We start from the raw sequence: 25,144 nt of genomic DNA, 5'->3' as shown, positions 1-25,144 counted from the left end.
TTCCAAGACGAAAGTGCATCATGGTATTATGTAAAGATGAATTTCATTTCGATTTTTGGCTTTAGAGTTAACTACCGTATAATTACATGACAAGTTAAAAGTCAGAAGCACACTGGCCGAGTGCCAGTTTGCCATTGGACTGCATGGGTACAGATGGTGGCTGTTGCTTCTGAGCTGAGGGGTGGGGTCAGGAGAGTATCCCCGGGCGGGGGGGCACAGAGGGCTTTGTCGTTAGAACATAGCGGAGGCCCCTTGTCTGGCAATACCTGTATAGCCTGACCCATCCACGTTTGAGTACTAAGGCCCATATTTATACTTTTTGACGCTAAACTGCGCTAACGCAGTTTACCGTCAAAAAATTTTGCGCCGTCTAACGCCATTCTGAAGCGCCATGCGGGCGCCGTATTTATGGAATGGCGTTAGCCGGCGCAAGCAGACCGGCGCTGCCTGGTTTGCGTGGAAAAAAGCCACGTACACCAGACAGCGCCGGCGTAGGGGGAAAATGGCGTATGGGCGTCTTAAAATGGGGCAAGTCAGGTTACGTCGAAAAAATCGTCGTAACCCGACTTGCGCCATTTTTTTTCGACGCCCATCCCCCATCAACATGACTCCTATCATTGTAAAGATAGGAGTCATGCCCCCTTGCCCAATGGCCATGCCCAGGGGACTTCTGTCCCCTGGGCATGGTCATTGGGCATAGTGGCATGTAGGGGGGCACAAATCAGGCCCCCCTATGCCACAAAAAAAAAAAAAAATAATACTTACCTGAACTTACCTTAATGTCCATGGGATGGGTCCCTCCGTCCTTGGGTGTCCTCCTGGGGTGGGCAAGGGTGGCAGGGGGGGTCCCTGGGGGCAGGGGAGGGCACTCTGGGCTCATTTTGAGCCCACTTGTCCCTTAACGCCATCCCTGACCCAGGCGTTAAAAAGCGGCGCAAATGCGCCGTTTTTGGCCACGCCCACTCCCGGGCGTCTCTTTTGCCCGGGAGTATAAATACCACGTAAAGGCCTGGGAGTCATTTTTTAAGACGGGAACGCCTCCCTTGCATATCATTAACGCAAGGAAGGGGTTCACGCTAAAAAATGACGCTCACTCCGGGCACTTTGGCGCCCGAAGCGTCTAACGCCATAGTATAAATATGGCGTTAGTTGGCGTTAGTTTAGCGTCGAATTTGCGTCGAAAAAAACGACGCAAATTCGGCGCAACCAGAGTATAAATACGGCCCTAACTATGATGGGGATTGCACAATGTTTGCCTTTATTCCCTTTGCGCCCACCTGCCTATTTTGTTTGGTTTCTGTTTACTTACTGTTCTTCTCATTTAGTTTACTTGATTCTGTTTTTTGTTCTAAAATATGCAATAAAAATATTTTTAAAAACCCAAACACATGTGCACACAATGACCAGGATACAATGTCAGCAATCCTTGAGCTAAAGATTTAGAAATTGTATGTTTAACTTTCTAATACACTTTGTGAAGCATTCATAGTAATCTCCCCCCTTTCTTTCAGAAGTGCTATAAATCTAGGCAGAAAGTGCAGTAAGAAGCTGCTGTGGATGCTGTTAGGCAGCTGCATCCTTAAGAAGTCTCATCAACAACAGGTAGTTAATGCAGACACTGAAGCTGTCAATATAAAAATAATAATAATAATGATAATAGGAGCCTACACAGAGTGAGGTTTGAGAAACATGCTAGTGTGCCATAAAGTAAAGGAGAGCTCCTCAGTTTAAACAGCTGTATCTCTGCTCTCGTAAGACACTGTGAGATTTTGTGCCTGATTTAGGGCCTGATTCTAATGTTCGCCCGCCAAGCTACCGCCGCTGAATGACCGCACAGCGGTCAAAAGACCGCAGCGGCCATTTAGACATTTCCTCTGGGCCGGCGGGCGCTCTCCAAAAGAGCGCCCGCCGGCCCAGAGGAAATGCCCCTGCAACGAGGACGCCGGCTCAGAATTGAGCCGGCGGAGTTGCAGGGGTGCGACGGGTGCAGTTTGCACCCATCGCGTATTTCAGTGTCTGCTTAGCAGACACTGAAATACTTTGCGGGGCCCTCTTACGGGGGCCCCGCGGCACCCCCTACCGCCATCCTGTTCCTGGCGGGCGAACCGCCAGGAACAGGATGGCGGTAGGGGGTGTCAGAATCCACCATGGCGCCGCAGCGAGCTGCGCCGCCATGGGGGATTCAAAGGGCAGCGGTAAACCGGCGGGAGACCGCCGGTTTGCCTCTTCTGACCGCGGCCGAAGCGCCGCGGTCAGAATGCCCTGCGGGGCACCGCCGGCCTGTCGGCGGTGCTCCCGCCGACCCTGGCCCCGGCGGTCTTAGACCGCCGGGGTCAGAATGACCCCCTTAGTGTTTGGAAGACAGGGTTCTGCATCATAAATGTTTAAATTCTTGAAGCAAAAACTATAAAAAGCTAACAGCCAGGAAAGCATTAGACATTCAATAGAACATGTGAAATAAAACAAAAGGTGACACCTCCTAAGAACACTGATAGATTTTGGAAAGGTAAAGCTTCCCATTTCTGGGTAGATGTAAAGATCCTCATAGGATCCCTGGGAAGTGTGAGTCATTTCAAGCAAATGTATACAATAGGTGGAGACAAGAGGAAGCTTGATGATGCAACCAGATAAGTACGACAGGAGGGTTATTGTAGAATTAACTAGATTATGGAGTGTCTAGAGATAGAGGAAGCCATCATGAACCAGAAGCCAAATAATTCTCCAACCCTATAGTGTGTCCCAACATATAGAGCACAGTGCAAGGTACTGGTGTCTGTAAATTATTCAACCGAGCGTCCCAGAACCACCTTGAGGCAACTGACCAGTCCAACCCCTGACATGTCACTTGTGTAAGATATGCAAATGTAGAAAAAGCCCAGGGTGCATTGCATTCATAGAGCTAAAGTCAGCCTTTGACCTCGTCAGCAGGCTCAATCTGCACCTTGCGCTAATTCAGATAGGGATCAGGAGGTTGTTATTAACCACAGTAAAGGACTTGCCTCCTGCAATAACCACCCAAGTAAGCTTTGGTCTGCTCGTAGAGTGTAGCATCAGCTTCCCAGTGTACCATCAGGTGTGCACCAGACCTGAGACATTCCACTCTCTCATTCAATCTACATCTAAGTGATTCTGATGATGTTGGTGTATTAGTCAAAGTTCAACCTTGTAGGAGGCTGGCCTGGCTTATAGTGGGTACCTTCTGGTACTTACACCTTGTGCCAGGTCCAGTTATCCTTTATTAGTAGAATAGAGGTGTTTCTAGCAGCTTAGGCTGATAGAGATGGCTATAGCAGAGCAGCTTAGGCTGAACTAGGAGACATACAAAGCTCCTACTATACCACTTATATCACTTAGCACTATATCAGGAGAAAACACAATACTCAGAGTTACTAAAAATAAAGGTACTTTATTTTAGTGACAATATGCCAAAAGTATCTCAGAGGATATACTCCCTTAGGAGGTAAGTAATATACACAAAATGTAAACACACAAACCAAATCAGGCAAGTAAACAGTTAGAAAAGTAGTGCAAACACTGTGGAACACAATAGAATGCAGTAGGGAAAAATAGGCCTTGGGGCAACACAAACCATATACTCCAAAAGTGGAATGCGAACCACGAAAGGACCGCAGGCCTAATGTAGTGTGTAGAGGGTCGCCAGGAGTGTAAGAAAACACTAAGGGTGTCCAAGTTAACCCACCCCAAGACCCTGAAAAGTAGGAGTAAAGTTACCCTACTACCCCAGAAAGACAGTAAAGTCGAGATAGGGGATTCTGCAAGAACAACAACTGACTGCAAAGCACTGAAGACGGATTCCTGGACCTGAGGACCTGTAAAGGAAGGGGACCCAGTCCAAGAGCCACACAAGTGTCCAGTGGGGGCAGGAGCCCACTAAACCCCGGATGAAGGTGCAAAAGGGCTGCCTCTGGGTGGGAGAAGCCAAAGATTATGCAACAACGAAAGATGCCAGGAACTTCTCCTTTTGTCAGAGGATGTCCCACGGCGTGCTGGAGGATGCAGAGTTGTTTCCACGCAGAAAGACCGCAAACAAGCCTTGTTAGCTGCAAGAGTCACGGTTGAGGATTTTGGGTGCTGCCAGTGCCCAGGAGGGACCAGGAGGTCGCCTCTTGGAGGAGGACACAGAGGGTGCGCTCAGCAACATAGAGAGCCCATGCAGAAGCAGGCAGCACCTGCAGAAGCACCTGAACAGGTGTTCAGAAGATATGAGCACGATGGTCAACTCAGCACAACAAAGGAGGGTCCCACAAATTCGGAGTCCAACTCAGCGAGTTGGGCAATGGATGACGGAGTGCTGGGGGCCTGGGTTAGGCTGTGCACAAAGGAGGTCTTGGAAGAGTGCACAGAAGCCCTAGAAGCTGCAGTTCACGCAGGACACAGGATTACTGTCTGGCGTGGGGAGGCAAGGACTTACCTCCACCAAATTTGGACAGAAGGGCCACTGGACTGTCGGAGACACTTGGAACCAGCTCCTGTGTTCCAGGGACCACGCTCTTCAGGATGAGAGGGGACCCAGAGGACCGGTGATGTAGAAGTTTGGTACCTGCGTTGGCAGGGTGAAGATTCAGTCGTACCATGGGAGATTTCTTCTCGGCTTCTAGTGCAGGGTGAAGGCAGACAGCCCTCAGAGCATGCACCACCAGGAAACAGCTGGCAGGATGAGGCGCTACAATGTTGCTGGTAGTCTTCTTGCTACTTTGTTGCGGTTTTGCAGGCATCCTGGAGCAGTCAGCGGTCGATCCTTGGCAGAAATCGAAGAGGGAAGTGCAGAGGAACTCTGGTGAGCTCTTGCATTCATTATCTGGTGAGATACCCACAGGAGAGACCCTAAATAGCCCTCAGAGGAGGATTGGCTACAGAGAAAGGTGAGCACCTATCAGGAGGGGTCTCTGATGCCATCTGCTGGAACTCGCAACTCAGAGCTGTCCATTGTGCACTCACACCTCTGCATACAAGATGGCAGTGGTCTGGGACACACTGGAGGAGCTCTGGGCACCTCCCCTGGGAGGTGCTGGTCAGGGGATTGGTCACTCCCCTTTCCTTTGTTCAGTTTCGTGCCAGAGCAGGGCTGGGAGGGGATCCCTGAACCGGTGTAGACTGGCTTATGCAAGGAGGGCACCATCTGTGCCCTTCAAAGCATATCTAGAGGCCAAGAGAGTCTACTCCTCTTAGGCCCTTCACACCTATTTCCAAAGGGAGAGGGTGTAACACCCTCTCTCAGGGGAAATCCTTTGTTCTGCCTTCCTGGGACTGGGCTGCCCAGACCCCAGGTGGGCAGAAACCTGTCTGTGGGTTGGCAGCAGCGGTAGCTGCAGAGAAAACCCCGGAAAGTTAGTTTGGCAGTACCCGGGCTCTATGCTGCAGACCCAGGGATGCATGGAATTGTTCCCCCAATACCAGAATGGTATTGGGGTGACAATTCCATGATCCTAGTCATGTTACATGGCCATGTTCGGAGTTACCATTGTGACACTACACATAGGTATTGACCTATAAGCAAAGTACTTTACTATGCAGATTACAGAACAGTATTTTATACGCATAGCTCAATGGGATGCTGCATTTTTCACAAAGATCCTTTTGTTACTGTGCAGGTTAAAATTTACAATCATAATCTGGATCAATGAGCTATGAACTGCCATCAGAGCAGCATGCAGACTGTATGGCACAGGTTAGAAAGTAATTTTTTTTTACAGTCTTTGATTATCCTAATTTTTCTAAAAATGGTTTGTTTGGGTAGAAATAAGTTGTTCTTAGTAAAGTCAACCCTAACCACTATGTTATATTCTGAATCCTGCATTTATGCTTCACCAGACCAAGCACTCTTAACAAATGCGTATCAGTATAGGGGAGATGTGAATCCTACACCTTCGAGTCCCCTTAATCTTATAAAATATTTTCTATACACTGATTTGCACTCATGTGATTCACTGTCTCTGGATGAATGTGTGATGCAAACATCGTATGCTGGTGACGGAGGTGCTGTAAAACAAATAAAATACATGAGAGAGAGGGGCCATGGAGGGATGAGACGCTCTGTTAGAGGGTGCTAATGAGCCCCAATAAAGTTTGCCTCGTCGTGGTGCTCTGTAAGGTTATCATTCACTATGCTTTAAACACATATACAATTAAAAATATAATGAAAAATGTGTTGTAGACTGTCCCATTTTTGCCATTTATATTCTATTTATTCCTTGAAGGCCCTTTCTGTCTACTCTCAGGTGTATCAAGGATTGTTCTGACCACAGAAGGACATGCATAGCCCTCAGACTCAGACATCCACGGTGGGGAGAAAAGCCACAGAGTTGTTGAAAATGACTGCAGCGATAAAACTCCATCACAACTTTAAAGTTCTCCCATTTCCCAGGTTTATCCAGGTGAGTGGATGCCAGACTCTCCTGCCATTAACTCCTTCATTGAGCACTGCAAGTCCTTGGAAATGACCCAGAATAAACTGCAACGCCAGCAGGTGACATGTATCTCTGCCAACAAGGTAAATACAGAGTCCTAAAACGTTGTATTTGAAAAAACATTTTCCAAGGCGAAAGTGCATCATGGTATTATATAAAGATGAATTTCATTTAAATTTTTGGCTTTAGAGTTAACTACAGTATAATTAAATGACAAGTTAAAAGTCACAAGCACACTGGCCGAGTGCCAGTTTTCCATTGGACTGCATGAGTACAGATGGTGGCTGTTGCTTCTGAGCTGAGGGGTGGAGTCAGCAGAGTATCCCCAGGCGGGGGGCACAGAGGGCTTTATCGTTAGAACATAGCGGAGGGCCCTCGTCTGGCAGTAGCTGTATAGCCTGACCCATCCACGTTTGAGTACTAACTATGATGGTGATTGCACAATGTTTGCTTTTATTCCCTTTGCGCCCACCTGCCTACTTTGTTTGGTTTCTCTTTACTTATTGTTCTTCTCATTTAGTTTACTTGATTCTGTTTTTTGTTCTGAAATATGCAATAAAAATATTTTAAAAAACACAAGCACATCTGTACTCCATGAAAAGGATACAATGTCAGCAATCCTTGAGCTAAAGGTTTAGAAATTGTATGTTTAACTTTCTAATACACTTTGTGAAGCATTCATAGTAATCTCCCCCCTTTCTTTCAGAAGTGCTATAAAATCTCGGCAGAAAGTGCAGTAAGAAGCTGCTGTGGATGCTGTTAGGCAGCTGCATCCTTAAGAAGTCTCATCAACAACAGGTAGTTAATGCAGACACTGAAGTTGTCAATATAAAAATAATAATAATAATAATAGGAAACTACACAGAGCGAGGTGTGGGAAACATGCTAGTGTGCCTTAAAGTAAAGGAGCGATCCTCAGTTTAAATGGCTGTATCTCTGCTCTCGTAAGACACTGTGAGATTTTGTGCCTGATTTAGTGTTTGGAAGACAGGTTTCTGCATCATAAATGTTTAAACTCTTGAAGAAAAAACTATAAAAAGCTAACAGCCAGGAAAACATTAGACATTCAATAGAACATGTGAAATAAAACAAAAGGTGACACCTCCTAAGAACACTGATAGATTTTGGAAAGGTAAAGCTTCCCATTTCTGGGTACATGTAAAGATCCTCATAGGATCCCTGGGAAGTGTGAGTCATTTCAAGCAAATGTATACAATAGGTGGAGACAAGAGGAAGCTCGATGATGCAACCAGATAAGTACGACAGGAGGGTCATTGTAATAGTAACTAGATTATGGAGTGTCTAGAGATAGAGGACGCCATCATGAACCAGAAGCCAAATAATTCTCCAACCCTATAGTGTGTCTTAATATATAAAGCACAGTGCACGGTACTGGTGTCTCTAAATTAGTCAACCGAGCTTCCCAGAACCACCTTGAGGCAATTGACTAGTCCAAACGCTGACATATCACTTGTGTAAGATATGCAAATGTAGAAAAAGCCCAGGGTACATTTCTTTCATAGAGCTAAAGTCAGCCTTTGACCTTGTCAGCAGGCTCAATCTGCACCTTGCTCTAATTCCGATAGGGATCAGGAGGTTGTTATTAACCACAGTAAAGGACATGCCTCCTGCAATAACCACCCAGGTAAGTTGAGGTTTGCTGGTAGAGTGTAGCATCAACTTCCCAGTGCACCATCAGGTGTGCACCAGACCTGAGGCATACCACTCTCTCATTCAATCTATATTTAAATGATTCTGATGATTTTGGTCTATTAGTCAAAGTTCAACCTTGTAGGAGGCTGGCCTGGCTTATAGTGGGCACCTTGTGGTACTTATACCTTGTGCTAGGTCCAGTTATTCCTTATCAGTAGATTAGAGGTGTTTCTAGCAGATTAGGCTGATAGAGGTAGCTATAGCAGAGCAGCTTAGGCTGAACTAGGAGACATGCAAAGCTCCTACTATACCACTTATATAACTTAGAACTATATCATGAGAAAACACAATACTCAGAGTTACTAAAAATAAAGGTACTTTATTTTAGTGACAATATGCCAAAAGTATCTCAGAGGATATACTCCCTTAGGAGGTAAGTAATATACACAAAATGTACACACACAAACCAAATCAGGTAAGTAAACAGTTAGAAAAGTAGTGCAAACACTGTAGAACACAATAGAATGCAATAGGGAAAAATAGACCTAGGGGCCACACAAACAATATACTCCAAAAGTGGAATGCAAACCACGAAAGGACCTCAGGCCTAATGTAGTGTGTAGAGGGTCTCCGGGAGTGTACGAAAACACTAAGGGTGTCCAAGATACCCCACTCCAAGACCCTGAAAAGTAGGAGTAAATTTGCCCTACTACCCCAGAAAGACAGTAAAGTCGAGATAGGGGATTGTGCAAGAACAACAACTGACTGCAAAGCACTGAAGACGGATTCCTGGACCTGAGGACCTGTAAAGGAAGGGGACCAAGTCCAATAGCCACGCAAGTGTCCAGTGGGGACAGGAGACCACTAAACCCAGGAGAAAGGTGCAGAAGGGATGCCTAAACTAAAGGTGCCAGGAACTTCTCCTTTGGTCAGAAGATGTCCCACGGCTTGCTGGAGGATGCAGAAAGACCGTAAGCAAGCCTTGCTAGCTGCAAGAGTCACGGTTGAGGATTTTGGGTGCTGCCAGTGCCCAGGAGGGAACAGGAGGTCGCCTCTTGGAGGAGGAGACAGAGGGGGCACTCAGCAACACAGAGAGCCCATGCAGAAGCAGGCAGCACCCGCAGAAGCACCTGAACAGGCGTTCAGAAGATCTGAGCACGATGGTCGACTCAGCACAACAAAGAAGGGTCCCACAAATTCGGAGTCCAATTCAGCGAGTTGGGCAATAGCGGACGGAGTGCTGGGGAACTGGGCTAGGCTGTGCACAAAGGAATTCTTGGAAGAGTGCACAGAAGCCCTAGCAGCTGTAGTTCACGCAGTACACAGGATTACTGTCTGACGTGGGGAGGCAAGGACTTACCTCCACCAAATTTGGACAAAAGGGACACTGGACTGTCGGAGACACTTGGAACCAGCTCCTGTGTTCTAGGGACCACGCTCGTCAGGATGAGAGGGGACCCAGAGGACCGATGATGCAGAAGTTTGGTGCCTGCGTTGGCAGGGGGAAGATTCCGTCGACCCACTGGAGATTTCTTCTTGGCTTCTAGTGCAGGGTGAAGGCAGACAGCCCTGAGAGCATGCACCACCAGGAAACAGCTGGCAGGATGAGGCGCTACAATGTTGCTGGTAGTCTTCTTGCTACTTTGTTGCAGTTTTGCAGGTGTCCTGGAGCAGTCAGAGGTCGATCCTTGGAAAAAATCGAAGAGGGAAGTGCAGAGGACCTCTGGTGAGCTCTTGCGTTCATTATCTGGTGAGATACGAACAGGAGAGACCCTAAATAGCCCTCAGAGGAGGATTGGCTACAGAGAAAGATAAGCACCTATCAGGAGGGGTCTCTGACGCCACCTGCTGGCACTGGCAACTCAGAGCAGTCCATTGTGCCCTCATACCTCTGCCTCCAACATGGCAGAGGTCTGGGACACACTGGAGGAGCTCTGGGCACCTCCCCAGGGAGGTGCTGGTCAGGGGAGTAGTCACTCCCCTTTCCTTTGTCCAGTTTCGTGCCAGATCAGGGCTGGGAGGGGATCCCTGAACCGGTGTAGACTGGCTTATGCAAGGAGGGCACCATCTGTGCCGTTCAAAGCATTTCTAGAGGCCAAGAGAGTCTACTCCTCTCAGGCCCTTCACACCTTTTTCCAAAGGGAGAGTGTGTAACACTCTCTCTCAGGGGAAATCCTTTGCTCTGCCTTCCTGGGACTGGGCTGCCCAGACCCCACGTGGGCAGAAACCTGTCTGTGGGTTGGCAGCAGCGGTAGCTGCAGAGAAAACCCCTGAAAGTTAGTTAGGTAGTACCCGGGCTCTATGCTGCAAACCCGGGGATGCATGGAATTGTACCCTGAATACAAGAATGGTATTGGGGTGACAATTCCATGATCCTAGTTATGTTACATGGCCATGTTCGGGGTTACCATTATGACACTACATATAGGTATTGCCTTATATGTAGTGCACGCGTGTAATGGTGTCCCCGCACTCATAAATTCTGGGGAATTTGCCCTGAACAATGTTGGGGCACCTTAGCTAGTGCCAGGGTGTCCGCCCCCTAAGTAACTTTGCACCTAACCTTCACTGAGTGAGGGTTAGACATATAGGTGACTTATAAGTTAATTAAGTGCAGTGTAAAATGGCTGTGAAATAACGTGGACGTTATTTCACTCACGCTGCAGTGGCAGTCCTGTGTAAGAATTGTCTGAGCTCCCTATGGGTGACAAAAGAAATGCTGCTGCCCATAGGGATCTCCTGGAACCCCAATACCCTGGGTACCTAGGTACCATATACTAGGGGATTATAAGGGTGTTCCAGTGTGCCAATAAGAATTGGTAAAATTAGTCACTAGCCTGCAGTGACAATTTTAAAAGCATAGAGAGCATAAACACTGAGGTTGCGATTAGCAGAGCCACAGTGATACAGTTAGGCACCACACAGGGAACACATACAGGGCATACTTTATGAGCACTGGGGTCATGGCTAGTAGGATCCCAGTGACACAGGCAAAAACAAAACATACATACAGTGAAAATGGGGGTAACATGCCAGGCAATATGGCACTTTCCTACACAACCCCCCAAACGAGGGACAATAAGCCTAACCTTGCCCAGATGAGTCTTCATTGTCTAAGTGGAAATGTCTGGAGAGGCCATCTGCATTGGAGTGGGTACTCCCAGGTCTATGTTCCACTGTATAGTCCATTCCCTGTAGGGATATGGACCACCTTAATAATTTAGGGTTTTCACCTTTCATTTGTTTCAGCCAAAGTACAGGTTTGTGGTCTGTCTGAACAATAAAGTGAGTACCAAACAAGTATGGTCTCAACTTTTTCAGTGCCCAGACCACAGCAAAGGCCTCCCCCTCTATGGCAGACCAACGCTTTTCTCTAGGGTTCAACCTCCAGCTGATAAAAGCAACAGGTTGATCCTGGCCCTCAGTGTGAAGCTGTGATAGTACTGCCCCTACCCCCAATTCAGAAGCATCAGTCTGGACTATTAACCTTTTGGAGTAGCAAGGGCTTTTTAGGACAGGTACAGAGCACATGGCCTGTTTGAGCTCATCAAAAGCTTTTTGAAAGCTAGCTGTCCATGTAGGAGGCTGGACTGGCTTGTAGTGAGTACCAAGGGGTACTTGCACATTGCACCAGGCCCAGTTATCCCTTATTAGTGTATAGGGTGTCTAGCAGCTTAGGCTGATAGATAATGGTAGCTTAGCAGAGCAGCTTAGGCTGAACTAGGAGACGTGTGAAGCTACTACAGTACCACTTAGTGTCATATGCACAATATCATAAGAAAACACAATACACAGTTATACTAAAAATAAAGGTACTTTATTTTTATGACAATATGCCAAAGTATCTTAGAGTATACCCTCAGTGAGAGGATAGGAAATATACACAAGATATATATACACAATAGCAAAAATATGCAGTATAGTCTTAGAAAACAGTGCAAACAATGTATAGTTACAATAGGATGCAATGGGGAAACATAGGGATAGGGGCAACACAAACCATATACTCCAGAAGTGGAATGCGAACCACGAATGGACCCCAAACCTATGTGACCTTGTAGAGGGTCGCTGGGACTATTAGAAAATAGTGAGAGTTAGAAAAATAACCCTCCCCAAGACCCTGAAAAGTGAGTGCAAAGTGCACTAAAGTTCCCCTAAGGACAAAAGAGTTGTGTTAGAGGAATAATGCAGGAAAGACACAAACCAGCAATGCAACAACTGTGGATTTCCAATCTAGGGTACCTGTGGAACAAGGGGACCAAGTCCAAAAGTCACAAGCAAGTCGTAGATGGGCAGATGCCCAGGAGATGCCAGCTGCGGGTGCAAAGAAGCTTCGACTGGACAGAAGAAGCTGAGGTTTCTGCAGGAACGAAAAGGGCTATAGACTTCCCCTTTGGTGGACGGATCCCTGTCGCCTTGGAGAGTCGTGCAGAAGTGTTTTCCCGCCGGAAGGACGCCAACAAGCCTTGCTACACGCAATTCGTGCGTTTGGCGTTTTTGGAAGCTGCTGGGGCCCAGGAGGGACCAGGAGGTCGCAAATTGGACCTGAAGAGAGAGGGGACGTCGAGCAAGACAAAGAGCCCTCACTGAAGCAGGTAGCACCCGGAGAAGTGCCAGAAACAGGCACTACGAAGATGCGTGAAACGGTGCTCGCCGGAGTTGCACAAAGGAGTCCCACGTCGCCGGAGACCAACTTAGAAAGTCGTGCAATGCAGGTTAGAGTGCCGTGGACCCAGGCTTGGCTGTGCACAAAGGATTTCCGCCGGAAGTGCACAGGGGCCGGAGTAGCTGCAAAGTCGCGGTTCCCAGCAATGCAGCCCAGCGCGGTGAGGCAAGGACTTACCTCCACCAAACTTGGGCTGAAGAGTCACTGGACTGTGGGGGTCACTTGGACAGAGTCGCTGGATTTGAGGGACCTCGCTCGTCGTGCTGAGAGGAGACCCAAGGGACCGGTAATGCAGCTTTTTGGTGCCTGCGGTTGCAGGGGGAAGATTCCGTCGACCCACGGGAGATTTCTTCGGAGCTTCTGGTGCAGAGAGGAGGCAGGCTACCCCCACAGCATGCACAAGCAGGAAAACAGTCGAGAAGGCGGCAGGATCAGCGTTACAGAGTTGCAGTAGTCGTCTTTGCTACTATGTTGCAGGTTTGCAGGCTTCCAGCGCGGTCAGCGGTCGTTTCCTTATCAGAAGGTGAAGAGGGAGATGCAGAGGAACTCGGCTGAGCTCATGCATTCGTTATCTCAAGTTTCCCCAGAGACAGAGACCCTAAATAGCCAGAAAAGAGGGTTTGGCTACCTAGGAGAGAGGAAAGGCTACTAACACCTGAAGGAGCCTATCAGCAGGAGTCTCTGACGTCACCTGGTGGCACTGGCCACTCAGAGCAGTCCAGTGTGCCAGCAGCACCTCTGTTTCCAAGATGGCAGAGGTCTGGAGCACACTGGAGGAGCTCTGGACACCTCCCAGGGGAGGTGCAGGTCAGGGGAGTGGTCACTCCCCTTTCCTTTGTCCAGTTTCGCGCCAGAGCAGGGGCTAAGGGGTCCCTGAACCGGTGTAGACTGGCTTATGCAGAATTGGGCACATCTGTGCCCAACAAAGCATTTCCAGAGGCTGGGGGAGGCTACTCCTCCCCTGCCTTCACACCATTTTCCAAAGGGAGAGGGTGTCACACCCTCTCTCAGAGGAAGTTCTTTGTTCTGCCATCCTGGGCCAGGCCTGGTTGGACCCCAGGAGGGCAGATGCCTGTCTGAGGGGTTGGCAGCAGCAGCAGCTGCAGTGAAACCCCAGGAAGGGCAGTTTGGCAGTACCAGGGTCTGTGCTACAGACCACTGGGATCATGGGATGGTGCCAACTATGCCAGGATGGCATAGAGGGGGCAATTCCATGATCATAGACATGTTACATGGCCATATTCGGAGTTACCATGGTGAAGCCACATATAGGTAGTGACCTATATGTAGTGCACGCGTGTAATGGTGTCTCCGCACTCACAAAGTTCAGTGAATTGGCTCTGAGCAATGTGGGGGCACCTTGGCTAGTGCCAGGGTGCCCACACACTAAGTAACTTTGCACCTAACCTTTACCAGGTAAAGGTTAGACATATAGGTGACTTATAAGTTACTTAAGTGCAGTGAAAAATGGCTGTGAAATAACGTGGACGTTATTTCACTCAGGCTGCAGTGGCAGGCCTGTGTAAGAATTGTCAGAGCTCCCTATGGGTGGCAAAAGAAATGCTGCAGCCCATAGGGATCTCCTGGAACCCCAATACCCTGGGTACCTCAGTACCATATACTAGGGAATTATAAGGGTGTTCCAGTAAGCCAATGTAAATTGGTCACTAGCCTGTTAGTGACAATTTTAAATAAATGAGAGAGCATAACCACTGAGGTTCTGGTTAGCAGAGCCTCAGTGAGACAGTTAGGCACCACACAGGGAACACATACATGCACACCTATGAGCACTGGGGCCCTGTGTGACAGGGTCCCAGTGACACATACATATAGGCCACAACCTTATGAGCACTGGGGTCCTGACCAGCAGGGTCCCAGTGACACATAACAAACATACTGAAAACATAGTGTTTTCACCATGAGCACTGGGGCCTAGCCATCAGGATCCCAGTGAGACAGTGAAAACAGTGACAAACATCCTGACATACACTCACAAACAGGCCAAAAGTGGGGGTAACAAGGCTAGAAAGAGGCTACCTTCTCACAGTCCACAATACCTTTTTAGGCATCTTCTTACTAGTGAGGTCATTAAGAGGAGCAGCAATAGAGCCATAATTCTTAATAAACCTCCTGTAGTACCATGTGAGGCTAAAAGGCTCTCACCGGGGTTTGAGTTGTAGGGGGAGCCCATTCCATAATAGTCTGTATCTCCCCCTGCAGTGGTGCAATCTGTTCCCCACCTACCAGGTGGCCCAGATAAACCACTTTCCCCTGCCCTATCTGGCACTTTGAGGCCTTGATAGTGAGTCCTGCCTTTTGCAGGGCCTCTAAAACTTTCCACAGGTGGACCAAGTGATCATCCCAGGTGGATCTAAAGACAGCTATATCATCCAGATGTGCTGCACTAAAAGCTTCCAACCCTTGCAAGACTGTGTTCACCAACCTTTGAAAAGTGCCAGGTGCATTCTTCAGACCAAAAGGAATAACAGTGAACTGATAGTGCCCTCCAATGGTTGAAAATGCAGTTTTAGGTTTTGCATCTTCAGATAACTTAATCTGCCATAACCCTGCATTTAAGTCAAAAGTGCTCAGATACTTGGCAGAAGCCAGTGTATCAATCAGCTCATCTGCCCTGGTTATAGGGTGAGCATCTGTCTTGGTTACTTAGTTGAGCCCTCTATAGTAAACACAAAACCTCATCTCTCTTTTTCCATCCTTACTGTGAGGTTTAGGAACCAGCACCACTGGGCTAGCCCATGGGCTTTCTGAGGGCTTAATCACTCCTAAGTCTAACATTTTCTGAACTTCTTGTTTAATGCAGTCCCTGACATGGTCAGGCTGCCTATAAATCTTACTTTGGATAGGTAAACTGTTTCCAGTGTTGATTGTATGCTCGCACCAAGTAGTGGTACCTGGTATCAGTGAGAAGAGTTCAGAACATTGACTTAAAAGATGTATACAGTTATCTTTCTGCTCAGCAGTAAGACAATCTGCAACTACTACTCCCTCCACTAAGCCATCAGCTTCAGTGGTGGAGAAGAGATCAAGGAGAGGGTCATTCTCTTCTTCCTGTCCCTCATCAGTTGCCATGAGCAGGGTGAGATCAGCCCTGTCATAGTAGGGTTTTAGGCGGTTGACATGGAGTAGCCTAAGGGGACTCCTGGCAGTGCCCAGGTCTTCCAAGTAGGTAACCTCAACCTTTCTCTCAACAATTAGATGGGGTCCACTCCACTTGTCCTGGAGTGCTCTTGGGGCTACAGGCTCCAATACCCACACCTTCTGTCCTGGGTGGTACTGGGTCAGGACAGCCTTCTGGTCATGCCATTGCTTTTGCAGCTCCTGGCTGGCCTGAAGGCTTTTACTGGCCTTTTTCATGTACTCAGCCATCCTTGATCTTAGGCCAAGTACATAATCCACAATGTCCAGCTTAGGAGCTTTTAAAGGTTGTTCCCAACCCCCCTTAACAAGAGCAAGGGGACCTCTCACAGGGTGCCCCAAGAGGAGCTCAAAGGGGCTAAAACCCACTCCTTTTTGGGTACTTCCCTGTAAGCAAAAAGGAGGCAAGGTAACAGGACATCCCATCTCCTTCTGAGTTTTTCAGGGAGTCCCATTATCATACCTTTGAGAGTTTTAATAAACCTCCCAACCAGACCATTTTTTTGTGGATGATAAAGGGTATTGAACTTGTAAATTATATCACACTCCTTCCACATGGCCTTGAGGTATGCAGACATGAAGTTACTACCTCCGTCTGACACCACTGCCTTAGGGAAGCCCACTCTGGAAAAGATTCCCAGGAGGGCCTTTGCCACTGCAGGCGCTGTAGTGGTCCTTAATGGGATGGCTTCAGGATACCTAGTGGCATGGTCCACTACCACCAGGATGAATCTATTGCCTGAAGCTGTTGGAGTGTCAAGGGGGCCAACTATGCCAACCCCTACCCTTTCAAAGGGCACCCTAACCACCGGAAGTGGGATTAAGGGGGCCTTTGGAGTGCCACCAGTCTTGCCACTGGCTTGGCAGGTCACACAAGAGCGCCAAAACTCTTTGGTGACAGATGAGGCCAGTGAAACAGGGGAACAAGCTTGTCTCAAGTTTTACTTTGGCCCAAATGCCCAGCCAAAGGAATGTCATGTGCCAAGGTAAGAAGAAACTCTCTGCATTGCACAGGGATGACCAATCTCCTGGCAGTTCCAGGTTTAGGGTCCATTGACTCAGTATACAGGAGGTTGTCTTCCCAATACACCTCATGGTTATCACTGACATCCCCATTCTGCTGTTTGACAGCTTGCTGTCTAAAACCCTCTAATGTTGGACAGCTCTTCCCCAGCAGGCCCCCCTGCATCCAAAAGCTCAGCAGTGTCTGCTGCCAGCTCATCTAGTGTAGGTTCTGCACAGGGAGAGGATTCCTCTTCCTCAAAAGGGGAATCTTCTGGAGAGGGAGGGATAGTGGGCAAGGATCTGCCCTTCCTACCCCTAGCTTTTGGGAGCACTTGGTCCATTGTTCTAGGATCCAAGTTTCCCTGTCCTTTTTGCTTTTTGGCCTGAGCCCGGGTTAAATCAAAAATATGGCCAGGAATGCCCAGCATTGCTGCATGAGCCTCCAACTCCACTTCAGCCCAAGCTGATATCTCCAAATCATTGCCTAGTAAGCAATCTACAAGTAATTCAGTGGCTACCACAACTTTCTTTGGACCAGTAACCCCCCCCCCCCACAGATGAGATTCACAACAGCCATGGGGTGGTTAAGTGTGTTATTGTGAGCCTCAGTCATTTGGTACTGCTGACCAAGTAGGTGTTGATCATGGTGAACCAGTTTCTCTATAACCCTAGTCACACTGGCTCCTGTGTCCCTGTAGGCCTCAACCTCAACACCGTTGATTAGGGGTAGTTGCTTGTACTTACCCATATTAAGGGCACAAGCAACCAAGGTAGCAAAGTCAATGTTACCATCAGAGATTAAAACAGCCTCTGTGGTCTCCCTAACAAGACCAACCCCAACTACACTGCCAATAGTGAGCCCAGCTACACCCTTGGATTGGCTATTTGTAGTAGACTTCCCACCACCACTGCTATTAATAGGGGCACTAGAGGTTGCAGTTGGGGTTGTGTTGGTGGGATGCTTGGTGTTTTTCTTTGGACAAGTGGAATCACTTGCCCAATGGCCTTTTACATTACATGAATAACACCAAGGCTTTTTCTGATTGTTAGAAGAGGATTTGGACCCACCACCCCCAGAGGATTTTTGTGGACCTGATGAAGACTCCGAATGTTTTTTATCTTTGTCCCCACCCTTGTCAGAAGACTTACCATCCTTCTTCTTGCCACCCTTGTCACTCCCTTTATGAACGTTTCTGTTCACTCTTGTTCTGACCCATTTGTCTGCCTTCTTTCCCAATTCTTGGGGAGAGGTCAGATCTGAGTCTACCAAGTACTGGTGCAACAAATCAGACACACAATTGTTCAAAATATGCTTTCTCAGGATTAGATTATACAGGCTTTCATACTCAGTCACCTTACTGCCATGTAACCAACCCTCCAAAGCCTTCACTGAACAGTCTACAAAGTCTGTCCAGTCTTGAGAGGTCTCTTTTCTGGTGTCTCTGAACTTAATCCTGTATTGTTCAGTGGTTAAGCCAAATCCATCCAAGAGTGCATCCTTCAAAACTTTGTAGTTATTAACATCACTTTCTCTGACTGTAAGGAGATTATACCTACCCTTACCAGTGAAAGATAGCCACAAGGTAGCAGCATACTGCCTTTGAGGGACCAGCTGTACCATACAGGCCCTCTCAAGTGCAGCAAACCACTTGTTAATGTCACCCCCCTCCTTGTAAGGGGGAACTATCTTATGCAGATTTCTGGAATCTTGCTCATTAACAGGATTGCTATCAAAAACACTGCTGCTGCCGCCATGGGGCACTAACCCCAATCTCTGCCTTTACCTCTCTACATCCAGAATTTCGATGTCTAAGGCCAGCTGCTGCTGTTTAAGTTTCAGCCTGGCCTCTTCCAACCTCACCTTTCCGAGTTCCCTTTCCATTAAGTTATCCTCAGGGTGGGAGGCTTGGGAATTGTGAGTCATAGAGGAAATATGGGAATTGGCAGAGAGAGACCTGTCCCTAACTGGCTGGACCCTAGTAACCTGGCCCTTAGGAGTAAAAGGTGCCCTACTAGTGTGTGACCCCCGCCCACTACCAGTGTCACTAGGTGGACTGTTAGCTGGCAGGTCCTTAGAAGAACCCTCCCAAGCAACATCAGGGTACTCCTCTGAGTCTGACTGGGTACCCCCCTCCTCTACCTCCTGATCCTTTGATGGGCCAGACTGGTTCTGGGCACTTTCTTGGAGAAGGCTGAGGAGAAGATCTTTGGTAGGATTCCTTCCAATTGCCTAACCTCTTTCAATGCAGAGACCCCTCAAACTTTTAAAGTTTAGATTCTCATAGGTTGCCTGGACAACTATGGGAGTAAGCTCTACTGCAGACATGATAGAAAAGGTTTAGGACAAAGAGAGAAAAAAGTTTTTGGACCTTTTGAAAGAACAGAGAAAAACTTTTTTAAACTTTTGAAAACTTTAAAACGTTTTCAGAAACCTTTCAGAAACTTTTTAGAAAGTTTTAGAGAAGGGAAGTTAAACTGTTTAGTTCAATGTGTATATCTTGAAGTATTTGGTGTATGTTTTTCTTATGAAAATCACCCATGACAAAGTGGTAAAGCAGTTACAAGTGCTTATCCCACCACTGCACCACCAATGTAGTAGGCTGGCTTGGCTTATAGTGGGTACCTTGTGGTACTTACACCTTGTGCCCGGTCTAGTTATCCTTTGTTAGTAGATTAGAGGTGTTCTTGCAGCTTAGGCTGATAGAGGTAGCTATAGCAGAGCAGCTTAGGCTGAACTAAGAGACATGCAAAGCTCCTACTATACCACTTATATCACTTAGCACTTTATCATAAGAAAACACAATGCTCCGAGTTACTAAAAATAAAGGTGCTTTATTTTAGTGACAATATGCCAAAAGTATCTCAGAGGATATAATCCCTTAGGTGGTAAGTAATATACACAAAATGTACACACACAAACCAAATCAGGTAAGTAAACAGTTTGAAAAGTAGTGCAAACACTGTAGAACACAATAGAATGCAATAGGGAAAAATAGGCCTGGGGCAACACGAACCATATACTCCAAAAGTGGAATGCGAACAACGAAAGGACCTCAGGCCTAATGTAGTGTGTAGAGGGTCTCCTGGAGTGTAAGAAAACACTAAGGGTGTCCAAGATTCCCAACCCCAAGACCCTGAAGAGTAGGAGTAAAGTTGCCCTACTACCCCAGAAAGACAGGAAAGTCGAGATAGGTGATTCTGCAAGAACAACAACTGACTGCAAAGCACTGAAGACGGATTCCTGGACCTGAGGACCTGTAAAGGAAGGGGACCAAGTCCAAGAGTTACGCAAGTGTCCAGGGGGGGGCAGGAGCCCAATAAACCCCGGATGAAGGTGCAAAAGAGCTGCCTCCGGATGGAAGAAGCCAGAGATTCTGCAACAACGAAAGGTGCCAGGAACTTCTCCTTTGGTCAGAAGATGTCCCACGGCATGCTGGAGGATGCAGAGTTGTTTCCACGCAGAAAGACCGTGTCTCTTGGACCACGCACAGCAGATGTTTCACCTTCTAGGGGTCGGTGTTTAATACACTGTTGGAGTTTCTAAGCAGGCACTGGTCAGCTTGTTCTTTACAGAAGAGATGTTGTGAGGATTCTTGGTGGTTGAGGCTGTTTCTCTGGTGTTATTCAGTTACTTATTGTAAGGACCTGCAGTGATAAAATTATTATGAAATGGATGATACATACAGATGTCACTGGATTCCTTCATTTCCTTCATATACATCCATGTGTACAACCAATCAATATTTATAGCAATGAAATGTTTATTCCTGCTGCATTATTAAAACTTGATAACGCAGTCCAGTGGAATAAGGCGTTATGATTCTAAGTAGTTATTAGCTGCACATGGTGTGTGTGGGAAGTTTATACCCCTGCCCTCACACCCTGCCCTGTGGAAGGGTTGCACTGCTGCTTCTCACACCTTGAACCTATGGGAAGTCTCACTGCTGCCTTTTACATCCTGTGAAGTTTGCACTCCTGCCCTCACACCCTGTGCCTTTGGGAGGTTTGTTCTGCTGCCTCTCACACTCTGTGTCTATGGGATGTTCGTACTGTGGCCCCTCACACCCTGTGAAGTTCGTTCTTCTGCCCCTCACACCCTGTGAAGTTCGTTCTTCTGCCCCTCACACCCTGTGAAGTCCGTACTGCTGCCCCTCATGTCCTCTGCCTGTGGAAAGTTTGTTCTTTTGCCCCTCACACTCTGTGCCGATGGGAAGGGCCACTCACACCCTGTGAAGTTTGTTCTGCAACCCCTCACACCCTGTGAAGTTTGTACTGCTGCCCCTCACACCCTGTGAAGTTTGTTCTGCTGCCCCTCACACCCTGTGACGTTTGTTCTGCTGTCCCTCACACCCTGAGACGTTTGTTCTGCTGTCCCTCACACCCTGGGACGTTTGTTCTGCTGCCCCTCACGCCCTGTGAAGTTTGTCCTGCTGCCCCTCACACCCTGCGACGTTTGTTCCGCTGTCCCTCACACACTGTGAAGTTTGTCCTGCTGCCCCTCACACCCTGTGACGTTTGTTCTGCTGTCCCTCACACCCTGAGATGTTTGTTTTGCTGTCCCTCACACCCTGTGAAGTTTGTACTGTGGCCCCACACACCCTTTGAACTTTGTTCTGCTGTCCCTCACACCCTGTGACGTTTGTTCTGCTGTCCCTCACACCCTGTGACGTTTGTTCTGCTGTCCCTCACACCCTGTGACGTTTGTTCTGCTGTCCCTCACACCCTGTGAAGTTTGTTCTGCTGCCCCTCACACCCTGTGACGTTTGTTCTGCTGTCCCTCACACCCTGAGACGTTTGTTCTGCTGTCCCTCACACCCTGGGACGTTTGTTCTGCTGCCCCTCACGCCCTGTGAAGTTTGTCCTGCTGCCCCTCACACCCTGCGACGTTTGTTCCGCTGTCCCTCACACACTGTGAAGTTTGTCCTGCTGCCCCTCACACCCTGTGACGTTTGTTCTGCTGTCCCTCACACCCTGAGATGTTTGTTTTGCTGTCCCTCACACCCTGTGAAGTTTGTACTGTGGCCCCACACACCCTTTGAACTTTGTTCTGCTGTCCCTCACACCCTGTGACGTTTGTTCTGCTGTCCCTCACACCCTGTGACGTTTGTTCTGCTGTCCCTCACACCCTGTGACGTTTGTTCTGCTGTCCCTCACACCCTGTGAAGTTTGTTCTGCTGTCCCTCACACCCTGTGAAGTTTGTTCTGCTGCCCCTCACACCCTGTGACGTTTGTTCTGCTGTCCCTCACACCCTGTGACGTTTGTTCTGCTGTCCCTCACACCCTGTGACGTTTGTTCTGCTGTCCCTCACACCCTGTGAAGTTTGTTCTGCTGTCCCTCACACCCTGTGACGTTTGTTCTGCTGTCCCTCACACCCTGTGACGTTTGTTCTGCTGTCCCTCACACCCTGTGAAGTTTGTTCTGCTGTCCCTCACATCCTGGGAAGTTTGTACTGTGGCCCCACACACCCTTTGAACTTTGTTCTGCTGTCCCTCACACCCTGTGACGTTTGTTCTGCTGTCCCTCACACTCTGGGAAGTTTGTTCTGCTGTCCCTCACACCCTGGGAAGTTTGTACTGTGGCCCCTCACACCCTGGGAAGTTTGTCCTGCTGCCCCTCACACCCTGTGACGTTTGTTCTGCTGTCCCTCACACCCTGAGATGTTTGTTCTGCTGTCCCTCACACCCTGTGAGGTTTGTACTGTGGCCCCTCACACCCTGCGACGTTTGTACTGTGGCCCCTCACATTCTGTGTCCACGGGAAGACACACTGTGTGGTTTATTTTCATATATTTCATCCCACATCTCTGCTTTCTGTAAACTCCCCAATGACTCATCTCACTGAGAGTCTCAGCATTAAATATGATAATGTACATCGAATATTTTTCATTCTTTTGTGTGATCTTCATGTGACATCCGTGTTGCATGACCTTTGTGCTGAAGATGAAGCCAAGTTGCCTGTAACAATGCACAAACGCTCTTCACTGTCAGAGAGATTGCACTTACTAATGCCAGAAATGTTGTTTTATAAGCATTTTTTACATCAAATTTACCAAAAAATTATAAGCGTCGGAGGTTTAATCTAAAAAATCACATCAGAGATTAGAGCTCATGAGGATGCCAGGTAGAAAGTTAAATTTCGTCCAGGTCTCACCTGGTAAAAATTATTTCCTCCAATTAGGTCAATGTACATTGATAACTTAATTTTATTCTGTTATGTTGTTCTGGAACGTCCAGAAAAACCTTTAAATTGAACCAATAACATGTACAAGTAGGTATGCAGCACATACGTGTAACAAAAGGGAAAGTAACAGCTGCAAAGTAAATGTAAATTTGCACTTGTATAGCGCACTACTCACCCGTTAGGGTCTCAAGGCGCTGTACTCATACCGCTATGGAACCCCTCCTGGTTTTTCCCTGTGAGGTGCCCACTCCTGGGCACCCTCAGGGTGAAGCCAGGCATCCAAGCCCTGTTGGGGCCGTTGTGGAGATTAAGTAAGCTATTGCCCAGAGTTGCAGAGTGGGACCCATGAATTAGATTAGGCACTGAGGCGAGAATTATCTGGTCAAGGGGAATTGAGCCCGAGACCTGCCGAAGCGGGACTTGAACCCTGGTTTTGAGCCAGATCTCTTGCTTCAGGGTCTGCCGCTCTAACCATTGAGCCACACTCCAAAGTACTGCCAGTAGCAATATCCCCGTAGTATTTGTTGACGAACACCTCATTTGGGGATAAGGAGCATTATGCCAGCATAATTTGTGTAAATTAGAGTTCTGTTTCTTATGTGAAATTCTCTAAATGACTCCATCAGGTTACATCATATAATTATGCACCATTCTTGGTAAAGTTTCACCACAAGCAGGAGGGGACAATGCCCCCCCCCCACCCCCCCCCCCAGAAAGCAAACAGCAGCTGCTCCTGGCACTTGTCTTTTTCATGTTATATTTTGGCACAGATTGGGTCCTTTTGTCAAAAATTGATCTGAGAACGCATTTCACGCCTGAACTGAGTTATGCTGACATAATTATACGTAATTCTCTGCAACTTGTGAAATAAGTACCACAAAAGCAAATTTTATATGAATTTCGCACACCTCTAAAAAGCCAGCAACAAACCTTCCGCAAACACAGAAATTGACAAAGCAGCCAATACTCTGCCATCATCTGTGGCTTCTCTGGTTCCCTTCTCTGCTTTGCTCTCACTGGTTTTAGGCTGTCCCTCTGTACTTGCTGCACCTGTGGCTTCTCCTGGTTCCCTCCTCTGCTCTCGCTGGTGTTAGGTTGTCCCTTCTGTCCTTGCTGCATCTGTGGCTTCTCTGGTTCCCTCCTCTGCTTTCACTGGTGTTAGGCTGTCCCTTCTGTGCTTACTGCACCTGCGGCTTCTCTGGCTCCCTCTACTGCTTTGCTTTCACTGTTGTTAGGGTGTCGCTTCTGTCCTTGATGCACCCGTGGCTTCTCTGGCTCCCTCCACTGCTTTCACTGATGTTAGGCTGTCCCTTTTGTCCTTCCTACACTTTTGGCTTGTCTGGTTCCCTCCTCTGCTTTGCTTTCACTGGTGTTAGGCTGTCCCTTCTGTCCTTGCTGCATCTGCGGCTTCTCTGGTTCCCTCCTCTGCTTTGGTTTCACTGGTGTTAGGTTGTCCCTTCTGTCCTTGCTGCACCTGTGGCTTCTCCGGTGTCCCTCCTCTGCTTTGGTTTCACAGGTGTTAGGCTGCCTCTTCTGTCCTTGCTGCACCTGTGGCTTCTCTGGGTTCCCTCCTCTGCTTTGCTTTCACTGGTGTTAGGTTGTCCAATCTGTCCTTGCTGCACCTGTGGCTTCTCTGGATTCCTTCCTCTGCTTTGCTTTCAGTGGTGTTAGGCTCTCCCTTCTGTACTTGCTGCATCTGTGGGTTGTCTGGGTTCCCTCCTCTACTTTGCTTTCACAGGTGTTAGGCTGCCTCTTCTGTCCTTGCTGCACCTGTGGCTTCTCTGGGGTCCCTCCTCTGCTTTGCTTTCACTGGTGTTAGGCTGCCTCTTCTGTCCTTGCTGCACCTGTGGCTTCTCTGGGTTCCCTCCGCTGCTTTGCTTTCATTGATGTTAGATTGTCCCTTCTGTCCTTGCTGCACCTGTGGCTTCTCTGGTTCCCTCCTTTGCACTCACTGGTGTTAGGCTGTCCCTTTGGTCCTTGCTGCATCTGTGGTTTCTCTGGGTTCCCTCCTCAGCTTTGCTTTCACTGGTGTTAGGTTGTCCCTTCTGTCCTTGC

The sequence above is a fragment of the Pleurodeles waltl genome, chromosome 3_2 (genome assembly GCF_031143425.1).
Source record: "Pleurodeles waltl isolate 20211129_DDA chromosome 3_2, aPleWal1.hap1.20221129, whole genome shotgun sequence".
NCBI classification, from domain to species: domain Eukaryota; kingdom Metazoa; phylum Chordata; class Amphibia; order Caudata; family Salamandridae; genus Pleurodeles; species Pleurodeles waltl.
Note: the sequence above shows the minus strand (reverse complement) of the source record.